At 42.9% G+C, this 19,832-nt stretch overlaps 1 protein-coding gene across 22 annotated transcripts in view; it reads left to right on the forward strand.

Annotated features, from left to right (window-relative positions):
• Positions 1–19,832, forward strand: part of RALGPS1 (Ral GEF with PH domain and SH3 binding motif 1) — a 953,479-nt gene that overhangs the window by 802,639 nt on the left and 131,008 nt on the right. The gene's annotated exons all lie outside the window — the stretch shown is intronic.

Consider the following 19,832-nt stretch of genomic DNA (forward strand, 5'->3'; position numbering starts at 1 on the left):
TAGGTCTCCAAGGTCTGATTAGTTCGCTCAGTTTGGCCATTAGTCTGAGGATGAAACGCCGAAGAAATAGACAAATCAATGCCCATCCTAGCACAAAAGGCCCGCCAAAATCTAGAGACAAACTGAGAACCTCTGTCAGACACAATATTCTCCGGAATGCCATGCAAACGAACCACATGCTGAAAAAATAATGGAACCAGATCTGAGGAGGAAAGCAACTTGGGCAAAGGTACCAGATGGACCATTTTAGAGAACCCGTCACAAACAACCCAGATAACAGACATCTTCTGGGAAACAGGAAGATCTGAAATAAAATCCATGGAGATATGCGTCCAGGGCCTCTCAGGGACCAGCAAAGGCAAAAGCAACCCACTAGCGCAGGAACAGGCTTGGCCCAGGTGCAAGTCCCACAGGACTGCACAAAAGCTCGCACATCGCGGGACAAGGAAGGCCACCAAAAGGACCTAGCAACCAAATCTCTGGTACCAAAAATCCCAGGATGCCCAGCCAACACTGAACAATGAACCTCAGAAATTACCTTACTTGTCCATCTATCAGGAACAAACAGCTTCCCGCCTATCAGCCTGAAATTCCTGAAGCACCCGCCGCAAATCAGGGGAGATAGCAGAAAGAATTACCCCCTCCTTAAGAATGCCAACCGGCTCAAGGACTCCAGGAGAATCAGGCGAAAAACTCCTAGAGAGGGCATCAGCCTTAACATTCTTAGATCCCGGAAGATACGAAACCACAAAATCAAAACGGGAGAAAAACAGGGACCATCGAGCCTGTCTAGGATTCAGCCGCTTGGCCGACTCGAGGTAAATCAGATTCTTATGATCGGTAAGGACCACAACACGGTGTTTAGCTCCCTCAAGCCAATGTCGTCACTCCTCAAACGCCCACTTCATAGCCAACAACTCCCGATTGCCGACATCATAATAGCTTTCCGCAGGTGAAAACTTTCTGGAAAAAAAAGCACACGGTTTCATCAAAGAACCATCAGACTCCCTCTGAGACAAAACGGCCCCTGCCCCGATCTCAGAAGCGTCGACCTCAACCTGAAAAGGAAGAGAAACATCCGGCTGACGCAACACAGGGTCAGAAGTAAATCGGTGTTTAAGCTCCTGAAAGACCTCAACAGCCGCAGAGGACCAATTCGTCACATCAGCGCCTTTCTTCGTCAAATCAGTAAGGGGCTTAACCACACTGGAAAAGTTGGCAATGAAACGGCGATAGAAATTAGCAAAACCCCTAAATTTTTGAAAACCCTTCACAGATGTGGGTTGGATCCAGTCATTAATAGCTTGGACCTTAACAGGATCCATTTCTATAGACGAGGGAGAAAAAATAAAACCCAAAAAAGAGACCTTCTGAACTCCGAATAGGCACTTAGACCCCTTCACAAATAAAGCATTATCACGAAGGATCTGGAACACCATCCTGACCTGCTTCACATGAGACTCCCAATCATCGGAAAAAATCTAAATATCATCCAAATATACGACCATGAATTTATCAAGATAATTGCGGAAAATATCATGCATGAAAGACTGGAACACAGATGGAGAATTAGAGAGCCCAAATGGCATCACAAGGTATTCAAAATGGCCTTCGGGCGTATTAAATGCAGTTTTCCATTCGTCACCCTGTTTAATACGAACAAGATTATATGCCCCTCAGAGGTCAATCTTAGTAAACCAACTAGCCCCCTTAATCTGAGCAAACAAATCAGTAAGCAAAGGCAAGGGGTAATGGAATTTGACCGTGATCTTATTAAGAAGACGATAATCAATACAGGGTCTCAAGGAGCCATCCTTCTTAGCAACAAAAAAGAAACCCGCTCCCAATGGTGACGAAGAGGGCCGAATATGCCCTTTCTCCAAAGATTCCTTAACAAAGCCCCGCATGGCGGCATGCTCTGGCACAGACAGATTGAAAAGTCGGCCCTTAGGGAACTTACAACCAGGAATCAAGTTAATAGCACAATCACAGTCCCTGTGCGGAGGAAGGGAACTGGACTTGGGCTCATCAAATACATCCTGGAAATCCGACAAAAACTCAGGGACCTCAGAAGAGGGGGAAGAGGAAATTCCATATGATTCCCTATGAAATAGATACCCACTTTTCTATATTTTTTTGGAAGAGGAAATTGACATCAAAGGAACGTCACTATGTACTCATCGACAACCCCAACTAGTCACCGACATAGTTTTCCAATACAGGACACGATTATGTTCCTGTAACCATGGAAATCCCAGTACAACAACATCATGCAGGTAATGCAACACCAGAAAACTGCAATCTTCCTGATGTGCAGGAGCCATGTACATAGTCATCTGTGTCCAGTACTGAGGTTTATCCTTGGCCAAGGGTGTAGCATCAATGCCCCTCAAAGGAATAGGGCTCTGCAAAGGCTGCAAGGAAAAACCACACCGCCTGGCGAATTCTAAGTCCATTAAGTTCAGGGCAGCGCCTGAATCCACAAATGCCATGACAGAAAAGGAGACAATGAGCAAATCAGGGTCACAGATAAGAGAAATTTAGGCTGTATAGTACTAATGGTAACAGACCTAGCGACTCTCTTAGTACGCTTAGGGCAATCAGAGATAACATGAGCCGAATCACCACAGTAAAAACACAGCCTATTCTGACGTCTGAATTCCTGCCGTTCTATTCTAGTCAAAATCCTATCACATTGCATAGGTTCAGGACTTTGCTCAGAGGATACTGCCATATGGTGCACAGCTTTGCGCTCGCGCAGACGCCGATCAATCTAAATGGCTAGAGACAGATTCGCTCAAACCGGCAGGCGTAGGAAAGCCCACCATAACATCTTTAACCCCTCTGTGACCTTAGACGTACTATCCCGTCGAGGTGCCCTGGGCTTATCTGACCCTGGACGGGATAGTACGTCATAGCCGATCGGCCGCGCTCACGGGGGGAGCGCGGCCGATCGCGGCCGGGTGTCAGCTGCTTATCGCAGCTGACATCCGGCACTATGTGCCAGGAGCGGTCACGGACCGCCCCCGGCACATTAACCCCTGGCACACCGCGATCAAAGATGATCGCGATGTGCCGGCGGTGCAGGGAAGCACCGCGCAGGGAGGGGGCTCCCTGCGGGCTTCCCTGAGCCCCCCGCAGCAACGCGATGTGATCGCGTTGCTGCGAGGGTCTCCTCACCTCCCTCCCTGCTCGAGCCCCGGATCCAAGATGGCCGCGGATCCGGGTCCTGCAGGGAGGGAGGTGGCTTCACAGAGCCTGCTTAGAGCAGGCACTGTGAAGGCTGCAGCGCTGCATGTCAGATCAGTGATCTGACAGAGTGCTGTGCAAACTGTCAGATCACTGATCTGTGATGTCCCCCCCGGGACAAAGTAAAAAAGTAAAAAAAAAAATTTCCAAATGTGTAAAAAAAATAAAAAAAAATATTACAAAATAATGAAAAAAAAAAAAAAATATTATTCCCATAAATACATTTCTTCATCTAAATAAAAAAAAAAACCAATAAAAGTACACATATTTAGTATCGCCGCGTCCGTAACGACCCGACCTATAAAACTGTCCCACTAGTTAACCCCTTCAGTAAACACCGTAAGAAAAAAAAAAAAAAAAACGAGGCAAAAAACAACGCTTTATTATCATACCGCCGAACAAAAAGTGGAATAACACGCGATCAAAAGGACAGATATAAATAACCATGGTACCGCTGAAAGCGTCATATTGTCCCGCAAAAAAAGAGCCGCCATACAGCATCATCAGCAAAAAAATAAAAAAGTTATAGTCCTGAGAATAAAGCGATGCAAAAATAATTATTTTTTCTGTAAAATAGTTTTTATCGTATAAAAGCACCAAACCATAAAAAAATGATATAAATGAGGTATCGCTGTAATCGTACTGACCCGAAGAATAAAACTGATTTATCAATTTTACCAAACGCGGAACGGTATAAACGCCTCCCCCAATAGAAATTCATGAATAGCTGGCTTTTGGTCATTCTTCCTCACAAAAATCGGAATAAAAAGCGATAAAAAAATGTCACGTGCCCAAAAATGTTTTCAATAAAAACGTCAACTCGTCCCGCAAAAAACAAGACCTCACATGACTCTGTGGACCAAAATATGGAAAAATTATAGCTCTCAAAATGTGGTATTGAAAAAATATTTTTTGCAATAAAAAGGGTCTTTCAGTGTGTCACGGCTGCCAATCATAAAAATCCGCTAAAAAACTCGCTATAAAAGTAAATCAAACCCCCCTTCATCACCCCCTTAGTTAGGGAAAAATAAAAAAAAATGTATTTATTTCCATTTTCCCATTAGGGCTAGGGTTAGGGTTAGGGCTAGGGTTAGGGCTAGGGTTAGGGCTAGGGTTAGGGCTAGGGTTAGGGTTAGGGCTAGGGTTAGGGCTAGGGCTAGGGTTAGGGCTAGGGTTAGGGCTAGGGTTAGGGCTAGGGTTAGGGTTAGGGTTGGGGCTACAGTTAGGGTTGGGGCTAAAGTTAGGGTTAGGGTTTAGATTACATTTACAGTTGGGAATAGGGTTGGGATTAGGGTTAGGGGTGTGTCAGGGTTAGAGGTGTGGTTAGGGTTACCGTTGGAATTAGGGTTAGGGGTGTGTTTAGATTAGGGTTTCAGTTATAATTGGGGGGTTTCCACTGTTTCGGCACATCAGGGGCTCTCCAAACACGACATGGCGTCCGATCTCAATTCCAGCCAATTCTGCGTTGAAAAAGTAAAACAGTGCTCCTTCCCTTCCGAGCTCTCCTGTGTGCCCAAACAGGGGTTTACCCCAACATATGGGGTATCAGCGTACTCAGGACAAATTGGACAACAACTTTTGTGGATCAATTTCTCCTGTTACCCTTGGGAAAATACAAAACTGGGGGCTAAAAAATAATTTTTGTGGGAAAACAAAAAGATTTTTTATTTTCACGGCTCTGCGTTATAAACCGTAGTGAAACACTTGGGGGTTCAAAGTTCTCACAACACATCTAGATAAGTTCATTGAGGGGTCTAGTTTCCAATATGGGGTCACTTGTGGGGGGTTTCTACTGTTTAGGTACATTAGGGGCTCTGCAAACGCAATGTGATGCCTGCAGACCAATCCATCTAAGTCTGCATTCCAAATGATGCTCCTTCCCTTCCGAGCCCTCCCATGCGCCCAAACGGTGGTTTCCCCCCACATATCGGGTATCAGCGTACTCAGGACAAATTGGACAACAACATTTAGGGTCCAATTTCTCCTGCTAACCTTGGAAAAATACAAAACTGGGGGCTAAAATATAATTTTTGTGGAAAAAAAAATATTTTTTATTTGCATGGCTCTGCGTTATAAACTGTAGTGAAATACTTGGGGGTTCAAAGCTCTCACAACACATCAAGATGAGTTCCTTAGGGGGTCTACTTTCCAAAATGGTGTCACTTGTGGGGGGTTTCTACTGTTTAGGTACATTAGGGGCTCTGCAAACGCAATGTGACGCCTGCAGACCATTCCATCTAAGTCTGCATTCCAAATGGCGCTCCTTCCCTTCCGAACCCTCCCATGCGCCCAAACGGTGGTTCCCCCCCACATATGGGGTATCAGCGTACTCAGGACAAATTGGACAACAACTTTTGGGGTCCAATTTCTCCTGTTACCCTAGGGAAAATACAAAACTGGGGGCTAAAAAATAATTTTTGTGGGAAAACAAAAAGATTTTTTATTTTCACGGCTCTGCGTTATAAACCGTAGTGAAACACTTGGGGGTTCAAAGTTCTCACAACACATCTAGATAAGTTCATTGAGGGGTCTAGTTTCCAATATGGGGTCACTTGTGGGGGGTTTCTACTGTTTAGGTACATTAGGGGCTCTGCAAACGCAATGTGATGCCTGCAGACCAATCCATCTAAGTCTGCATTCCAAATGATGCTCCTTCCCTTCCGAGCCCTCCCATGCGCCCAAACGGTGGTTTCCCCCCACATATCGGGTATCAGCGTACTCAGGACAAATTGGACAACAACATTTAGGGTCCAATTTCTCCTGCTAACCTTGGAAAAATACAAAACTGGGGGCTAAAATATAATTTTTGTGGAAAAAAAAATATTTTTTATTTGCATGGCTCTGCGTTATAAACTGTAGTGAAATACTTGGGGGTTCAAAGCTCTCACAACACATCAAGATGAGTTCCTTAGGGGGTCTACTTTCCAAAATGGTGTCACTTGTGGGGGGTTTCTACTGTTTAGGTACATTAGGGGCTCTGCAAACGCAATGTGACGCCTGCAGACCATTCCATCTAAGTCTGCATTCCAAATGGCGCTCCTTCCCTTCCGAACCCTCCCATGCGCCCAAACGGTGGTTCCCCCCCACATATGGGGTATCAGCGTACTCAGGACAAATTGGACAACAACTTTTGGGGTCCAATTTCTCCTGTTACCCTAGGGAAAATACAAAACTGGGGGCTAAAAAATAATTTTTGTGGGAAAAAAATTTTGTTTTATTTTTATGGCTCTGCATTATAAACTTCTGTGAAGCCCTTGGTGGGTCAAAGTGCTCACCACACATCCAGATAAGTTCCTTAGGGGGTCTACTTTCCAAAATGGTGTCACTTGTGGGGGGTTTCAATGTTTAGGCACATCAGTGGCTCTCCAAACGCAACATGGCGTCCCATCTCAATCCCTGTCAATTTTGCATTGAAAAGTCAAACGGCGCTCCTTCCCTTCCGAGCTCTCCCATGCGCCCAAACAGTGGTTTACTGCCACATATGGGGTATCAGCGTACTCGGGACAAATTGGACAACAACTTTTGAGGTCCAATTTCTTCTCTTACCCTTGGAAAAATAAAAAATTGGGGGCAAAAATATAATTTTTGTGAAAAAATATGATTTTTTATTTTTACGGTTCTGCATTATAAACTTCTGTGAAGCACTTGGTGGGTCAAAGTGCTCACCACACATCCAGATAAGTTCCTTAGGGGGTCTACTTTCCAAAATGGTGTCACTTGTGGGGGGTTTCAATGTTTAGGCACATCAGTGGCTCTCCAAACGCAACATGGCGTCCCATCTCAATTCCTGTCAATTTTGCATTGAAAAGTCAAATAGCGCTCCTTCCCTTCCGAGCTCTCCCATGCGCCCAAACAGTGGTTTACCCCCACATATGGGGTATCAGCGTACTCAGGACAAATTGGACAACAACTTTTTGGGTCCAATTTCTCCTGTTACCCTTGGTAAAATAAAACAAATTGGAGCTGAAGTAAATTTTTTGTGTAAAAAAGTTAAATGTTCATTTTTATTTAAACATTCCAAAAATTCCTATTAAACACCTGAAGGGTTAATAAACTTCTTGAATGTGGTTTTGAGCACCTTGAGGGGTGCAGTTTTTAGAATGGTGTCACACTTGGGCATTTTCTATCATATAGACCCCTCAAAATGACTTCAAATGAGACGTGGTCCCTAAAAAAAAATGGTGTTGTAAAAATGAGAAATTGCTGGTCAACTTTTAACCCTTATAACTCCCTAACAAAAAAAAAAATTGGTTCCAAAATTATGCTGATGTAAAGGAGACATGTGGGAAATGTTACTTATTAAGTATTTTGTGTGACATATCTCTGTGATTTAATTGCATAAAAATTCAAAGTTTGAAAATTGCGAATTTTTTAAAATTTTCGCCAAATTTCCGTTTTTTTCACAAGTAAACGCAGGTACTATCAAAGAAATTTTACCACTATCATGAAGTACAATATGTCACGAGAAAACAATGTCAGAATCACCAGGATCCGTTGAAGCGTTTCGGAGTTATAACCTCATAAAGGGACAGTGGTCAGAATTGTAAAAATTGGCCTGGTCATTAACGTGCAAACCACCCTTGGGGGTAAAGGGGTTAAGGGTTTCAGAAAGACCTTTTCTGAAAATAGCAGCCAGAGCCTCTTCATTCCATTTAGTGAGCACAGACCATTTTCTAAATTTCTGGCAGTATAACTCTGCCGCTTCCTGACCTTGACACAAGGCCAACAGGGTTTTTTCCGCATGATCCACAGAATTAGGTTCGTCCTACAATAATCCGAGCGCTTGAAAAAATGCATCTACATTCAATAATGCCAGATCCCCTGTTTCAAGAGAAAAAGCCCAGTCTTGAGGGTCACAACGCAGCAAGGATATGATGATTTTTACTTGCTGAATGGGATCACCAGAAGAACGGGGTTTCAAAGCAAAAAACTATTTGCAGTTATTTTTAAAGTTCAAAAACTTGGATCTGTCCCCAAAAAACAAATCAGGAGTAGGAATTCTGGGCTCTAAAGCCGGAGTCTGGACAACATAGTCCTGGATACTCTGTACTCTTGCAGCAAGTTGATCCACACGAGAAAACAAACCCTGAACATCCATGCCAAAGCATATATCTTGAACCACCCAGATATCAAGAGGAAAAAAAAAAAAAGACAAACTAGAGCACAGAAAAAAAAATGGTTCAGAACTTTCTTTTCCTTCTTTTGAGATGCATTTAATTCATTTTTGGCCACTTGTACTGTTATGATACGATGGTCTAGGAGCAACATGGAACAAGCTCTGAAGGAAGTGGTAACTGTACTGACCGCAGTCCCTAAGCTTAACACAACACTAGAAGTAGCCGTGGAATGCTCCTAACTCTCCCTAGGCATCTCGTCACAGCCTAAGAGCTAACTTCCCCTAAAGATAGAAGCAGGAAAGCTATCTTGCCTCAGAGAAAATCTCCAAAGGATAGATTAGCCCCCCCACAAATAATGACTGTGAGTGGAGAGGGAAAAGACATACACAGAATGAAACCAGGATGAGCACAGGAGGCCAGTCTAACTAAATAGATAGGACAGGATGGAATACTGTGCGGTCAGTATAAAACACTACAAAAATCCACGCAGACTTTACAAAAAATCTCCACACCTGACTAAAGGTGTGGAGGGCAAATGTGCCTCCCAGAGCTTCCAGCAAGACAGAATAATTCACACTGATAAGCTGGACAAACATAGAAAGCACAGAATGGAAAAGTCCACAATCTGTGAACAGAAAAGGGCAAGCAAAAACTTAGCTTAGCTGAACTGGTCAGGATAACAGGGAACTCCAAAGAGATGTGAATCCAACCAGGAACCATATACAAGTGGCACTGGCTGAAGATAGAGCCAGACTTAAATAGCCGAGCAGAAGAGACGATAAGTGGAGGCAGCTGATGACAGCTATCTCCAAGGAGCAGCCATACCACTAGAAACCACAAGAGGGAGCCCAAGAGCAGAACTCACAAAAGTGCCACTTACAACCACCGGAGGGAGCCCAAGAGCGGAATTCACAACACTTGTAGTCCTGTCGCCTGTGTGGGGTGCACGCGGCAGCTTCCGGTCCAAGGATTGGTATGAGCGCAGGACCTTTGATGACTTCGCGGTCACATGACCGTGACGTCATGGAAGGTCTTTCTCGCATAGCATCTTTAGAACCGAAACCTGCAGCTTGCACTGCCGAGGACAGGACGCATGTCGGAGGGTGAGAACAACCTTTTTTTTATTATTATTATTTTTTTTAACATTAGATCGTTTTACTATTGATGCTGCATACGCAGCATGAATAGTTAAAAGTTACCATAGTTAAAAGTTACCATGCACTGTCCTCCCTCCCCCACTGCATCTAGTTCACTCTCTGACTTTGAAGCAGTTACAGAAGAAGAAGTAAGCAGGCTCCTTGCATCTTCTCGCCCGACCACTTGCACCAGTGACCCCATTCCGTCACATCTCCTCCAGTCCCTTTCCCCGGCTGTCACCTCTCACCTAACAAAAATATTCAACCTTTCCCTCACTTCCGGTATTTTTCCCTCCTCATTTAAGCATGCCATCATACATCCATTACTTAAAAAACCATCCCTCGATCAAAACTGTGCCGCTAATTATAGACCTGTCTCTAATCTTCCCTTCATCTCTAAACTCCTCGAACGCCTGGTCCACTCCCGTCTTACCCGCTATCTCTCAGATAACTCTCTTCTCGACCCTCTTCAATCTGGCTTCCGCTCTTTACACTCTACTGAAACTGCCCTCACTAAAGTCTCTAATGACCTACTAACAGCTAAATCTAATGGTCACTACTCCATGCTAATTCTCTTGGATCTCTCTGCAGCATTCGATACTGTGGATCATCAGCTCCTCCTCACTATGCTCCGCTCCATCGGCCTCAAGGACACCGTTCTCTCTTGGTTCTCCTCCTATCTCTCTGACCGATCCTTCACTGTATCTTTTGCTGGTTCCTCCTCCTCTCACCTTCCCCTTACTGTTGGGGTTCCTCAAGGATCAGTCCTAGGCCCCCTCCTCTTCTCGTTGTATACTGCCCCTATTGGACAAACAATCAGTAGATTTGGTTTCCAGTACCATCTCTATGCTGACGACACCCAATTATACACTTCTTCTCCTGATATCACACCGACCTTTTTAGAAAACACCAGTGATTGTCTTACCGCTGTCTCTAACATCATGTCCTCCCTCTATCTGAAACTAAACCTGTCAAAAACTGAACTCCTCGTGTTCTCTCCCTCTACTAACCTACCTTTGCCTGACATTGCCATCTCCGTGTGCGGTTCCACCATTACTCCAAAGCAACATGCCCGCTGCCTTGGGGTCATCCTTGATTCTGACCTTTCATTCACCCCCCACATCCGATCACTGGCTCGCTCTTCTTACCTGCATCTCAAAAACATTTCTAGAATTCGCCCTTTTCTTACTTTCGACTCTGCAAAAACTCTTACTGTTTCACTTATTCATTCTCGTCTGGACTATTGTAACTCTCTACTAATCGGCCTCCCTCTTACCAAACTTTCCCTGCTCCAATTTGTCCTGAATGCTGCTGCCAGGATCATATTCCTCACCAACCGTTACACCGATGCCTCTACCTTGTGTCAGTCATTACACTGGCTACCCATCCACTCCAGAATCCAGTACAAAACTACTACTCTCATCCACAAAGCACTCCATGGCTCAGCACCACCCTACATCTCCTCCCTGGTATCAGTCTACCACCCTACCCGTGCCCTCCGCTCCGCTAATGACCTCAGGTTAGCATCCTCAATAATCAGAACCTCCCACTCCCGTCTCCAAGACTTTACACGTGCTGCGCCGATTCTTTGGAATGCACTACCTAGGTTACACGTGCTGCGCCGATTCTTTGGAATGCACTACCTAGGTTAATACGATTAATCCCCAACCCCCACAGTTTTAAGCGTACCCTAAAAACTCATTTTTTCAGACTGGCCTACCGCCTCAATGCATTAACCTAACGATCCCTGTGTGGCCTATTTATAAAAAAAAAAAAAAATCAGGTTCCTCGCATCATGTTCTCATTCACTTTATGCAGTTAATAACCCTCTGTGTCTGTACTGCTACATACTTAGGCAGTTAACTGGTTCATGCAGCTTTACATGAACACCCGAGCCTTTGGCCGGTCCGAATAACTAAAGCAATTGTTATCATCCACCTCTCGTGTCTCCCCTTTTCCTCATAGTTTGTAAGCTTGCGAGCAGGGCCCTCATTCCTCATGGTATCTGTTTTGAACTGTATTTCTGTTATGCTGTAATGTCTATTGTCTGTACAAGTCCACTCTATAATTTGTAAAGCGCTGCGGAATATGTTGGCGCTATATAAATAAAAATTATTATTATTATTAAAGTTGCTCACACAGGGTTAATAGCTGCGTAATCGGAGTGCGTTACACCGCGGTCCGGTAACGCTGGCATTAACACTGTGTGAGGGCTGACTGGATGACTGGAGGGGAGTATGGAGCGGGCACTGACTGCGAGGAGGAAAGAGTGGCCATATTGCCGCCAGACTGGCCGTCACTGATTGGTCCTGGCAATGGTCGTGGGCGTTTTGCCACAACCAATCAGCGACTTGGATTCCATGACAGACAGAGGCCGCAACCAATGAATATCCGTGACAGAAAGAAAGACAGAAGGAAGGACAGACAGACGGAAGTGACCCTTAGACAATTATAGAGTAAATGACTACGTTGGGGAAATGTGTATATCCACTAAAACAGTGGGATAGGGAGAAAGGGGATGGAAACGGGGGAGAAAAGAAAAAATATTTACTGTGAATTGTATCGGTAAAGTGTATAATACCAAAGAGGGCTCTGTGAAAATCAAAAACTCAAAAATAATATATAATAAAAATATATTTTAAAAAAAAAGTGTAATTAAAAAATGAAATATATACATAATATACTCCTAGAATGACACAGAAAAAGTATAATAAATATATGCATGCAAGTGTATCTACCATAACCATACATATAAAACCTAAATTACAAATAAAAATAGCAATAAGCATAATATATATATATATATATATATATATATGCAGTAGAGACCATAAGTTTGGACACACCTTCTCATTTAAAGATTTTTCTGTATTTTCATGACTATGAAAATTGTACATTCACACTGAAGGCATCAAAACTATGAATTAACACACGTGGAATTATATACATAACAAAAAAGTGTGAAATAACTGAAAATATGTCTTATATTGTAGGTTCTTCAAAGTAGCCACCTTTTGCTTTGATGACTGCTTTGCACACTCTTGGCATTCTCTTGATGAGCTTCAAGAGGTAGTCACCGGAAATGGTCTTCCAACAATCTTGATTGAGTTCCCAGAGATGCTTAGCACTTGTTGGCCCTTTTGCCATCACTCTGCGGTCCAGCTCACCCCAAACCATCTCGATTGGGTTCAGGTCTGGTGACTGTGGAGGCCAGGTCATCTGGCGTAGCACCCCATCACTCTCCTTCTTGGTCAAATAGCCCTTACACAGCCTGGAGGTGTGTTTGGGGTCATTGTCTTGTTGAAAAATAAATGATGGTCTAACTAAACGCAAACCGGATGAAATAGCATGCCGTTGCAAAATGCTGTGGTAGCCATGCTGGTTCAGTATGCCTTCAATTTTGAATAAATCCCCAACAGTGTCACCAGCAAAGCACCCCCACACCATCTCCTCCATGCTTCACGGTGGGAACCAGGCATGTAGAGTCCACCCGTTCACCTATTCTGCATCGCACAAAGACACAGTGGTTGGAACCAAAGATCTCAAATTTGGACTCATCAGACCAAAGCACAGATTTCCACTGGTCTAATGTCCATTCCTTGTGTTCTTTAGCCCAAACAAGTCTCTTCTGCTTGTTGCCTGTCCTTAGCAGTGGTTTCCTAGCAGCTATTTTACCATGAAGGCCTGCTGCACAAAGTCTCCTCTTAACAGTTGTTGTAGAGATGTGTCTGCTGCTAGAACTCTGTGTGGCATTGACCTGGTCTCTAATCTGAGCTGCTGTTAACCTGCGATTTCTGAGGCTGGTGACTTGGATAAGCTTATCCTCAGAAGCAGAGGTGACTCTTGGTCTTCCTTTCCTGGGGCAGTCCTCATGTGAGCCAGTTTCTTTGTAGCGCTTGATGGTTTTTGTCACTGCACTTGGGGACACTTTCAAAGTTTTCCCAATTTTTCAGATTGACTGACCTTCATTTCTTAAAGTAATCATGGCCATTCATTTTTCTTTACTTAGCTGCTTTTTTTGCCATAATACAAATTATAACAGTCTATTCAGTAGAAATATCAGCTGTGTATCCACCAAACTTCTGCACAATCCCATTTATAAGGCAAGAAATCCCACTTATTAAACCAGACAGGGCACACCTGTGAAGTGAAAACCATTCCCGGTGACTACCTCTTGAAACTCATCAAGAGAATGCCAAGAGTGTGCAAAGCAGTCATCAAAGCAAAAGATGGCTACTTTGAAGAACCTAGAATATAAGACCTAATTTGTTGTTTCACACTTTTTTGTTAAGTATATAATTCCACATGTGTTAATTCATAGTTTTGATGCCTTCAGTGTGAATGTACAATTTTCATAGTCATGAAAATACAGAAAAATCTTTAAATGAGGTGTGTCCAAACTTTTGGTCTGTACTGTGTATATATATAGAGAGAGAGAGAGAGAGAGAGAGGGAAATCCACAATGACATCCATCATAAATTCTCAATGTGGTTATATGTCTGATATTAGCGCCATATACCCTCTCCATATACAGATGGTGATCCAATAGATGGAAGGGGTGAAGTAAGCACTATAAGCAAGTGGTATAACAAAAAGTTACAATTGAAAACAATTAAGAACATATACATAATAACAATCATATAGACCTAAAAATAAAAAAGAAATTAGAAATAAATATTAGAAGATGCCGAAAAAATCCTACCAATGTGCGGAGTCAGCGTTCAGAGGAAGCGAGCAAACCCCAGAAATTCAATAAGGCCGTGTGGTTGTAGACTACGTAGAGTCCATATCCATCTGGACTCTTTCTGAGCTAGTAGGTGAATAAGGTTCCCACCACGAAGATCAGAGTAGATGTGGTCTATCCCTTTTACCCGAAAGCTTGATGGGTCACATGAATGAAATAATTTAAAATGTTTAGGGATAGTTTTCAACAAGTCAACATGGTCTTCCGAAGCAGCAGCAATAATGTCACATACGTGTTCACACGTTCTAGCTTTAAGTGCACATGTCATCATGCCTATGTAGATTAATGAACACGGCCATGTGGCATGATATATTACTGTGCGCGTAGAACATGTAATTGCATATGTAATCACAAAAGTAATTCCATCAGTTGATATAAATTCCTTTGTGCTTTCAATGTTGGTACAGGCACCACATGGTCTACATCCCCAATTGTTATGATGTATTTAGCTTTCAGTAAATGGAATCACCGATTGATTAGTAGGCGTGTAGTAGGTCTTAACCAGTTGATCGCACAGGATGCTACAACAGTTCTAAACTTTTCCAATCATTTCTCATAATGGTTTTTAATGATTTCATGAGCATGTTCTCTAGGCACGTGACTTCAGCTGTGGATACTCGTCTTTCTCAGGGGAAAAGATGGATAGTTTTTTTGGAGCCAGTTTAACTGTAAAGTTTATTTCCTCATCTGCCGAGTGCCAGAGTGATTCATACCCCAAGTGTGAGAATCCAGAAATTCCACTCAACACACACAAAAGCCAGAGAAATAAAAGCTCCTCATGTAGTGGACCTCCGCTCAGAACATTGTTTTCTGGAGACTAGCATGTAGCATCGCTGCTTCTCCGCAGGATGTAGCAACACTCTCCTGGTGGCCTGGATAAAGGAGGCAGCAACAAAGCCTGGAAAAAATGAAGAGTAACTGGTGCAACACGTGTCACCTGAGCATGGCTGCAGTATGTAGTGTGTGAGCCCTCACGGGCTGGGTTCTCTCTCGCTCTCTGTACCAGATGGTTATTTAGTTGTGTTTATTGCATATGTAATCCCTGTTTTCATGTGTACAGTACCCTTTAATGGGCTTTACTTGTCTTTTCACTAGAGCAACCAAAATTGGTAACCTAAAGAATGATTCTCCCAATAGTTGAGCAGTCGCATGTAAATGGAAGTCTGGTATTTTACTAACTTGGATAAATCTTCCCATATTGTGCTTCATCCGCCATGTTGTTATGGTATAGAAAACATTGCAAAATTAGTCGTCTGTAGTCCTGCTACATCCAGTTTACCCCGATTTGGGACTATGTGACATGAGCATTTAGGATTTGTAAAAACATAGTTGCCCATGGGATTAGTAGCCTTGTAACAGCCGCTGTTTTGCTCCTAAAGACAGGTTCACTTTAGGGAATTTGTAGACGGTCTAGCTCTACACCCCCTTAGAAGTCTGGCTTATTCTTAAAGGGTCCAACAGTGTAAGTTATGGCATTTTGCCAGTATTGGATGTACTTTCCGATTGGGCCACTATTGACTGTTCTCTGTATAGAAAAGATCACTTCAGTCCCATTCAAATGTATGTTGTGCAGGAAAAAGTCTCAAAGGGATCAATTTGTTTTTCTAGTGTTTTAACCATGAATGAGGATCCTACGGGCAGTATGAGATTGATCTACCATAACTAACTTTGATGGAAAGACTCTTCTTAAGCATCCTAGAGTTATTAATATTGTCCTTCCATGGCAGACATACAAATAGTGCAACCTGGGCAGCTGCCCAGGGGCCCAAGAGGTAAGGGGGCCACTACCACCTTCAAAGCAGGTGGAATTATGCATCATCATGAGTGACCTGGACTGCAAAGGGCTCATATACTATTCTGGCACATGTCCGCCCCTGTTGCCCTTGGATCTGGGAGCAGACTGGCATTGCTGCCTTTACATTACTCTACAGTATAACCCAATAAGTCTTTTACATGAAGCTCTTACAGTTATCACCATTGACGTATCTGCAGATCTCTCACATTGGCATAGATGTGTCAGCCACCTGTATGCTCTACATTGTGGAGAGTGACCAGGTGTCGGCTATAGGTGATTGAACGGCGGTCACCCCTCCTCCGGATGATCGTGTATATTTGGTTGAGTTCTCTTTACTTCATTAATTTATTTCATTGTTTTCTTCAGATTTTTAGAGATTTTTGTTCCACTAATCTTAGTATCTATTCATTGATAGGCTTAGATTTTATCGAATCGATATTGTATAGAAGAATATAATGGAGAAGAGCTTCATCACATAGATATTATCATATAGAGATATAAGAGTGGAGCAGGGGAGCAATCATGGATTAGGAATCTCTCATGGATTTCAGTGCTGTCGCTTCCTTTATTTCCTCCGCCAATAGGATGTCATGGCTCCACTATCAAAGATATTTCCTCACAAACGTTAAAATTCTACGAGTTAGAACAGGGAGACCTTTGACATTTTGTAGTTTGAGCAACTGAATTTTTAAATGGCAAATCCCAAGGAAAGAAGCGACCTTTATATAGAAGAGAATCACATTTTTACCAACAACATAATAAATTACCATTATTACAATAACTGGTAATACAGTCTCTGCAGAATATGGGCCTGTCACAAGAATGCTACAGAGCAGCCGCTGTCTACAGAAAGAAGGATATTTGAAGGGTTTCTGAAGGATGTTATTCTGGATTATCTCAATGAGAATAACTGTTTAACTCCATATCAGCATGGGTTATGAGAAATCGCTCCTGTCAAACCAATCTAATCAGTTTTTATGAAGAGGTAAGCTATAGGCTGGACCACGGTGAGTCATTGGATGTGGTATATCTCGATTTTTCCAAAGCGTTTGATACCGTGCCGCACAAAAGGTTGGTACACAAAATGAGAATGCTTGGTCTGGGGGAAGATGTGTGTAAATGGGTTAGTAACTGGCTTAGTGATAGAAAGCAGAGGGTGGTTATAAATGCTATAGTCTCTAACTGGGTCGCTGTCACCAGTGGGGTACCGCAGGGGTCGGTATTGGGACCTGTTCTCTTCAACATATTCATTAATGATCTGGTAGAAGTTTTACACAGTAAAATATCGATATTTGCAGATGATACAAAACTATGTAAAGCAGTTAATACAAGAGAAGGTAGTATTCTGCTACAGATGGATCTGGATAAGTTGGAAATTTGGGCTGAAAGGTGGCAGATGAGGTTTAACAATGATAAATGTAAGGTTATACACATGGGAAGAAGGAATCAATATCACCATTACACACTGAACGGGAAACCACTGGGTAAATCTGACAGGGAGAAGGACTTGGGGATCCTAGTTAATGATAAACTTACCTGGAGCAGCCAGTGCCATGCAGCAGCTGCCAAGGCAAACAGGATCATGGGGTGCATTAAAAGAGGTCTGGATACACATGATGAGAGCATTATGCTGCCTCTGTACAAATCCCTAGTTAGACCGCACATGGAGTACTGTGTCCAGTTTTGGGCACCGGTGCTCAGGAAGGATATAATGGAACTAGAGAGAGTACAAAGGAGGGCAACAAAATTAATAAAGGGGATGGGAGAACTACAATACCCAGATAGATTAGCGAAATTAGGATTATTTAGTCTAGAAAAAAGATGACTGAGGGGCGATCTAATAACCATGTGTATAAGTATATAAGGGGACAATGCAAATATCTCGCTGAGGATCTGTTTATACCAAGGAAGGTGACGGGCACAATGGGGCATTCTTTGCGTCTGGAGGAGAGAAGGTTTTTCCACCAACATAGAAGAGGATTCTTTACTGTTAGGGCGGTGAGAATCTGGAATTGCTTGCCTGAGGAGGTGGTGATGGCGAACTCAGTCGAGGGGTTCAAGAGAGGCCTGGATGTCTTCCTGGAGCAGAACAATATTGTATCATACAATTATTAGGTTCTGTAGAAGGACGTAGATCTGGGGATTTATTATGATGGAATATAGGCTGAACTGGATGGACAAATGTCTTTTTTCGGCCTTACTAACTATGTTACTATGTAAGGGTCCTACTGATCCTGGGCCGATCACAGAAGAACTAACATTCAGAAGAACACTTTTTCCTGTGTAACAGTGCTGCCGATCAGCTGATGAATGTGTGTACAACAGCTCCAGTTTAATGGTCTGTATGGGAACAGGACAATCGTTGGTGTGACCATCCTCTCCTCATACAGCTTGTTGGAAGCACACCGGTGTACATGGGGTGATGTGCTGCTGGCAGGGATTTACTTGGCAGCATAAATGCAATTAACAGTAAAAAGAAAGCATTTGCACTACTAAAGCAGGATGGCACCATTGAAGCTCTAAAAAACTATAGGGAGAAAAATACTTTATCTAAAAAACTAATTAAAGCTGCCAAAAAGGAAACAGAGAAGCACATTGCTAAGGAGAGTAAAACTAATCCCAAACTGTTCTTCAACTATATCAATAGTAAAAGAATAAAAACTGAAAATGTAGGCCCCTTAAAAAATAGTGAGGAAAGAATGGTTGTAGATGACGAGGAAAAAGCTAACATATTAAACACCTTCTTCTCCACGGTATTCACGGTGGAAAATGAAATGCTAGGTGAAATCCCAAGAAACAATGAAAACCCTATATTAAGGGTCACCAATCTAACCCAAGAAGAGGTGCGAAACCGGCTAAATAAGATTAAAATAGATAAATCTCCGGGTCCGGATGGCATACACCCACGAGTACTAAGAGAACTAAGTAATGTAATAGATAAACCATTATTTCTTATTTTTAGTGACTCTATAGCGACAGGGTCTGTTCCGCAGGACTGGCGCATAGCAAATGTGGTGCCAGTATTCAAAAAGGGCTCTAAAAGTGAACCTGGAAATTATAGGCCAGTAAGTCTAACCTCTATTGTTGGTAAAATATTTGAAGGGTTTCTGAGGGATGTTATTCTGGATTATCTCAATGAGAATAACTGTTTAACTCCATATCAGCATGGGTTTATGAGAAATCGCTCCTGTCAAACCAATCTAATCAGTTTTTATGAAGAGGTAAGCTATAGACTGGACCACGGTGAGTCATTGGACGTGGTATATCTCGATTTTTCCAAAGCGTTTGATACCGTGCCGCACAAGAGGTTGCTACACAAAATGAGAATGCTTGGTCTGGGGGAAAATGTGTGTAAATGGGTTAGTAACTGGCTTAGTGATAGAAAGCAGAGGGTGGTTATAAATGGTATAGTCTCTAACTGGGTCGCTGTGACCAGTGGGGTACCGCAGGGGTCAGTATTGGGACCTGTTCTCTTCAACATATTCATTAATGATCTGGTAGAAGGTTTACACAGTAAAATATCGATATTTGCAGATGATACAAAACTATGTAAAGCAGTTAATACAAGAGAAGATAGTATTCTGCTACAGATGGATCTGGATAAGTTGGAAACTTGGGCTGAAAGGTGGCAGATGAGGTTTAACAATGATAAATGTAAGGTTATACACATGGGAAGAGGGAATCAATATCACCATTACACACTGAACGGGAAACCACTGGGTAAATCTGACAGGGAGAAGGACTTGGGGATCCTAGTTAATGATAAACTTACCTGGAGCAGCCAGTGCCAG

Source organism: Ranitomeya imitator, chromosome 2 (genome assembly GCF_032444005.1).
Source record: "Ranitomeya imitator isolate aRanImi1 chromosome 2, aRanImi1.pri, whole genome shotgun sequence".
Taxonomy (NCBI): Eukaryota; Metazoa; Chordata; class Amphibia; order Anura; family Dendrobatidae; genus Ranitomeya; species Ranitomeya imitator.